This window comes from Salvelinus alpinus, chromosome 1 (assembly GCF_045679555.1).
Source record: "Salvelinus alpinus chromosome 1, SLU_Salpinus.1, whole genome shotgun sequence".
Lineage (NCBI taxonomy): Eukaryota > Metazoa > Chordata > Actinopteri > Salmoniformes > Salmonidae > Salvelinus > Salvelinus alpinus.
The window spans coordinates 4,762,416-4,768,415 of record NC_092086.1 but is presented as its reverse complement, the minus strand read 5'-3'; the positions used below and the strand labels follow the sequence as shown (position 1 = coordinate 4,768,415).

At 42.1% G+C, this 6,000-nt stretch overlaps 1 protein-coding gene across 8 annotated transcripts in view; it reads left to right on the top strand.

Moving 5' to 3' along the window:
• The first annotated feature begins 2,510 nt into the window (after window positions 1-2,510).
• The window catches only part of LOC139569232 (trinucleotide repeat-containing gene 6A protein-like), a 99,179-nt gene continuing 95,689 nt past the window's right edge, over window positions 2,511-6,000 (top strand). For 6 of the 8 annotated variants that reach the window (XM_071390965.1, XM_071390967.1, XM_071390962.1 and 3 more), the window contains exon 1: window positions 2,622-2,777. The gene's annotated coding sequence lies outside the window, so the exon portion shown is untranslated. Of the gene's footprint in view, window positions 2,778-6,000 lie in introns of all 8 variants that reach the window. The other 2 variants (XM_071390964.1, XM_071390963.1) reach the window with 2 other exon arrangements.

The window sequence follows — 6,000 nt, the reverse complement described above, 5'->3', positions numbered from 1 at the left end:
GATGGGCCCCTAGTTTACAAAAAGACAGTACTTAGACAACGACAGATTTAAGAAAATGATACTTCTCACTCCTGGAGATATCAGGAGACCTCTAGCTATAGATTGAACTATAAGGAGTAATATTTAGGCTCTTTTAGTCCAGTATTGGGTCTTTGTATGCTGTGTTAATGGACACCCTGCTTTCTGAAGAGGCTATCTCTTTTTGTCTCCATGTTTTGTGTACTCTGTACAGCTCTCCCTGGTCAGTTGTAAATGTGTGCTACATTGGCTCATACTTTAGAAGCTACACCAGGAAGTCATCTCTCTCCCAGCTCCCCCTTCATCTATGATCTGAGTATTATCTTGTATTGACAGAATCCGTCACCATCTCTGTCTGACATTGACACTGTCTGATTATTTTTTTCAATTTAAAGTTTTATTAAGTTTTCAATCAACCAACAAAACACATTTCACATTCACAGATGTGACAGACTTAAAAAAAAAAATTATAATAAAAAATTATAAAAAAATAGTAATATACAGTGGGGAGAACAAGTATTTGAAACACTGCCGATTTTGCAGGTTTTCCTACTTACAAAGCATGTAGAGGTCTGTATTTTTTTTATCATAGGTACACTTCAACTGTGAAAGACGGAATCTAAAACAAAAATCCAGAAAATCACATTGTATGATTTTTAAGTAATTCATTTGCATTTTATTGCATGACATAAGTATTTGATACATCAGAAAAGCAGAACTTAATATTTGGTACAGAAACCTTTGTTTGCAATTACAGAGATCATACGTTTCCTGTAGTTCTTGACCAGGTTTGCACACACTGCAGCAGGGATTTTGGCCCACTCCTCCATACAGACCTTCTCCAGATCCTTCAGGTTTCGGGGCTGTCACTGGGCAATATGGACTTTCAGCTCCCTCCAAAGACTTTCTATTGGGTTCAGGTCTGGAGACTGGCTAGGCCACTCCAGGACCTTGAGGTACTTCTTACGGAGCCACTCCTTAGTTGCCCTGGCTGTGTGTTTCGAGTCGTTGTCATGCTGGAAGACCCAGCCACGACCCATCTTCAATGCTCTTACTGAGGGAAGGAGGCTGTTGGCCAAGATCTCGCGATACGTGGCCCCATCCATCCTCCCCTCAATACGGTGCAGTCGTCCTGTCCCCTTTGCAGAAAAGCATCCCCAAAGAATGATGTTTCCACCTCCATGCTTCACGGTTGGGATGGTGTTCTTGGGGTTGTACTAATCCTTCTTCTTCCTCCAAACACAGCGAGTGGAGTTTAGAACAAAAAGCTCTATTTTTGTCTCATCAGACCACATGACCTTCTCTCATTCCTCCTCTGGATCATCCAGATGGTCATTGGCAAGCTTGCCTATTGTCCTGTAGCCCATCCCAGCCTTGTGCAGGTCTCTAATTTTATCCCTGATGTCCTTACACAGCTCCCTGGTCTTGGCCATTGTGGAGAGGTTGGAGTCTGTTTGATTGAGTGTGTGGACAGGTGTCTTTTATACAGGTAACGAGTTCAAACAGGTGCAGTTAATACAGGTAATGAGTGGAGAACAGGAGGGCTTCTTAAAGAACAGGTCTGTGAGAGCCGGAATTCTTACTGGTTGGTAGGTGATCAAATACTTATGTCATGCAATACAATGCAAATTAATTACTTAAAAATCATACAATGTGATTTTCTGGATTTTTGTTTTAGATTCCGTCTCTCACAGTTGAAGTGTACCTATGATAAAAATTACAGACCTCTACATGCTTTGTAAGTAGGAAAACCTGCAAAATCGGCAGTGTTTCAAATACTTGTTCTCCCCACTGTATATATATATACATACACACAAAGAATAATTATTACAAGAAGAAGGGATGACCATGTGTTGTTGTCTTGATAAGTGCGTGAATTAGACCATTTTCCTATCCGGTCAAAGCATTCAAAATGTAAAGAGTACTTTTGGGTGTCAGGTAAAATGTATGGAGTAAAAAGTACATTATTTTCTTTAGGAATGTAGTAAAGTAGTCAAAAAATATAAATAGTAAAGTAAAGATACCCCCAAAAATGTATTTTTTACTTAAGTACTTTACACCACTGGCTATTTCCCAATAACATTGAGAGCAGCCTGCAGGTGATCTGGAGTGGAGAGTTTATAAATTGAATAAGTTAAAGATCACCTTTTATTATTTACTTAACACTTATTTTTCTTAACTGCATTGTTGGTTAAGGGCTTGTAAAGGAAGCGTTTCACTGTTGTATTCGGGGGCATGTGACAAATCAAATGTGATTTGCGTTATTGTTTGTTGTCACTAGCTTGCTGATAAGAACTTACCTCTTATCAGCTCTTGGACTTTGGTAACCTTGCACCTAAGTTGTGTGAATGGTACCGTAATCAACTTAGAACTCTAAAACAAACCCCTTTGAATTGTATTGTATTGTATTGTATTTCTTCACTCGACACTAGCTACCAGTAAAACTGTCTCTAGCTACTATAACTCCAGAGAAACTAGACTTTTGGCACTCACTAGTGCTCAACTCCAAAGCGACCATTTTGGGTCTGTGTGTGTGAGAGGAAGTGGCGCTCTAAGCAACTAGTTTCCTGCAGCCCCCCGAATACACACAGCGAGAAGAGGGGGAAGCAGCGGCATTAAAAAAAACAGGTTAGCGAGTGAAGAAAATGGCGATCGTACAGGACAAATGGCTCTCCTCGTAAAAGCGGCAAATGCGTTGAATTTCTATAGCCTTACAGCGGGCTTCCATTTCCACTCGGTTGCACTTTAAATTGTACGAGGTAAGGCTCTTTTTTTAAGACGTTTTCCAGGTTGTGTAATCGTGCTTTTGGCCAGTCTCGACGTGTTACGCAGCTCACCGGGCAACCAGGGAAAGCTTGTCGTAGTTCACTTTGCCCGCTGTTGGTTACCTAGCTAGCTTGTTAGCCATTGAGCCCGCTTGTATTAACACGTTAGCTACATAGTTGGAGTGTTTTTTTTATGGAAGCAAATGGCGAAAAGACTTGTTAAAAGTATCGAAAGGCTAGATTGAAAGGCACTGTACCATTTTGATTAGTTAATATTACCGGCATGTGGATGACCCGGTCTGAAACTTTGTTAGCTAACGTTAGCTAACTAAATGTTGGCTACGCTGCTTGCAGACAAGCTTGCAAAAGTCCGCTGCAGTCAGACGGTGGTGCAGAATTAAAGGGCGTCAAATATTCGGTGATATTTTCGTTAACTTAGTTTCATCAATACTGCCAACACACAGGTGTTAAGATTTCTGCTGAACTGTTTCATTGTGATTTAGTTTTACCATATCTAGTTAAGAGAGTGTTTAGTTGGGCTAACTGCTAGTTAGCATAAATCCAACCCAAGTTGTCGCTTGGTTACGCGGCTGCAGAATCTGTACAATTCCAGAATGTCCTCACTGTAACCAAGGCACGGGTTTATTAACAAATAACTTTTTAGTGTGCAACATCTCTTATTTGTCCTTGGGTTGTTTTGCTAGCCAGCAAGCTATTGTCCCGGTGTTCCAGACGGTATATTTAGCTAGCCTGTTAGCTAGCTAACAACCGTGGTTTTATGCACAGGAGTAGCCTAGCTAGCTAGTTATATTGCATGTAGCTAGTTATCGATTTTGCTGCACTTCTATCAAACCAAACAAGTGCTTCCTAAAGTAATACATACATTTTTAAACACGGGATATGTTTGCTAGTTAGCTGTGTACGCCGTGTGAATAAACACCGTAGCAGAACCAGCCAGTGGCCATGTTAAGCTGCTAGCAAGCCAGCTAATGGCCGATCAACACCAAACGTTAACCTCTGTTTTCCTTTCAGACTACTTCAGGGTGGATGGCTTAAACTCTTAACGTTTGGCTAGCTGACCGATAAGGGCGCAACTGCAGCCAGTAATTCGGGGCGTTCCTGTATCTGCAGGAACCCCCCTTTATACTTCTATTGGTCAACTTTTAAGCTATGACTTAAGTACATAGGCGGGAGGCTGGCGGCGCTCCAGTACAGTAGATGGCGGTAATGCGCCATAACATTGGATGCCAACTGTCGATAAACCCCACAGAAGAGGCGGGAGCAATAACTGTAGCTAGCTATATGTATCCGATGTGAAATGGCTAGCTAGTTAATAGCTAATAAACGCTAATAGCGTTTCAATCGGTGACGTCACTCACTCTGACGCCTTGAAGTAGTTGTTCCCTATGCTCTGCAAGGGCTGCGGCTTTTGTGGAGCGATGGATAACAATGCTTCGAAGGTGGCTGTTGTCGATGTGTGCAGAGGGTCCCTGGTTCGAGCCCAGGTGGGGGCGAGGAGAGGGACGGAAGCTATACTGTTACATATAGCTAGTACACACCGGTAGTGACCTTCGCCCCCGCCTGTCGGGCTCTGTTTTCTCTGGTACGCTGGGGGCGACACCGTGTGCTAACTAGCAAGCTAGCACACAGTGTTGCTAGCTAGTTAGCACACTGTCGTCTGCTGTGATAGCGGGAGGCCGGGATGACCGGTAGACAGTGCCCATGGCCCCCGACAGGGTACACAGGAGGCGGGGGCGACATCGTGGGCTAGCTAACTAGCAAGCTTGCACACGGTGTCACTAGCTAGTAGCGCACTTTTTTGCTAACTAGTTACCGCACTTTTTTGCTAACTAGTTTGCGCACGCTGTCGCTAGCTAGTTTGCGCACGGTGTCGCTCCAGCCTCACGCCTGCTTTACTAGTGGGAGGTGGGGGCAACCAGTAGACTGTTTTCCCACATTTCTGTTATTATGTATTTTTTTGGGGGGGGGGGGGGGCAGAAAATTTCATGTCAAATTGACTGGGCCTGAGCTGCACGCTAACTGTCTGTGGCACAATCCGTTCGTGTGCTGTACTAAAACTCTCAGCCCCCGTTAATTTGACACCAAGAGATTTGCTGCCCCCAACAAATATTGCATGTAGCTCCTTTTAAAGTCTCTATGTGGTCAACATGCTCATTGGCTCTGCCCAGGCCCATAGTACATCATGTACTAGGTTACATGTAGTAGGCATGGCAAAACCCTGTTTTGGTCACTTCTGGTAAATCCTCAAAAATAAATAAATCGCAGCCAGGGCATAAAATTGACTTTTGGGTCCACCAGCCACTGTTGCAAGTAGTTAATTATTATAATTTTTTTTAATAGCAGGCTAAATATTTTTGGGGCCCTAAAATTATACCAGTAAAACACACAAAAACAGATCAGCATGTTTTGTAATTTTTCTAATACAAATGTTTTACGAGTAAGAGGTAATGCGGTATATTGTTTAATTTCATTTTTTGTTGTCTCTTAACCAAAATATCACAGATGAGACGAAAAAAATGGCCTGCCCCTTTAAGGGCAGTCGGCTACCATGGTAACATGCCTTGTCATGTTAATGCCTCTTTGAGATTGAGTCTGACTAGTAGAAGTGTTCTCTTCTCTTAACAGTTGAAACTCAAACATTTTGAAAAACAACCTAGCTTGTGAACTAAACAATGGAAATAGATCCAAGAAACACGAGGATAAAGTCTCATTTCAGTAGACTTTCTTTTCAAGTTAATTAGACCAACTTGTTTGCCTGTGCTTCTAAAAAAATTACTCTTTCACTTTGCTCTTGACGTGCCCACAGCCCCCAACCAGGAAGTGTTGCAGCGTGAGGTGGAATAGGCTTATTTAGTAAAAGTTCTTTGACTTTTGTGCTATTAATTTACTAGCTATGAAACAAAACGACAAAAAAATAAGTTGAAAACAGCGACTTGTAGCGTTCATTTGACTATAAATGTGATTATACTTGACTATTTTTAATTCACAAATGTGAGTGAAATGGTTCGCATTGTAGAGCTCTGACCACACATATCTCCAGTTTCCATCACAGGTTTGCGAAGACCTACAGAAGACCGTCCGCTACCCAAACAGAAAGGCACCACTTAATAACACACTCATATCACGTTGAAATCAATCTTTATTATTGTTATTGTTGTTAATCACTTCCGTCGACGTCACACTGAAATCAATAGAA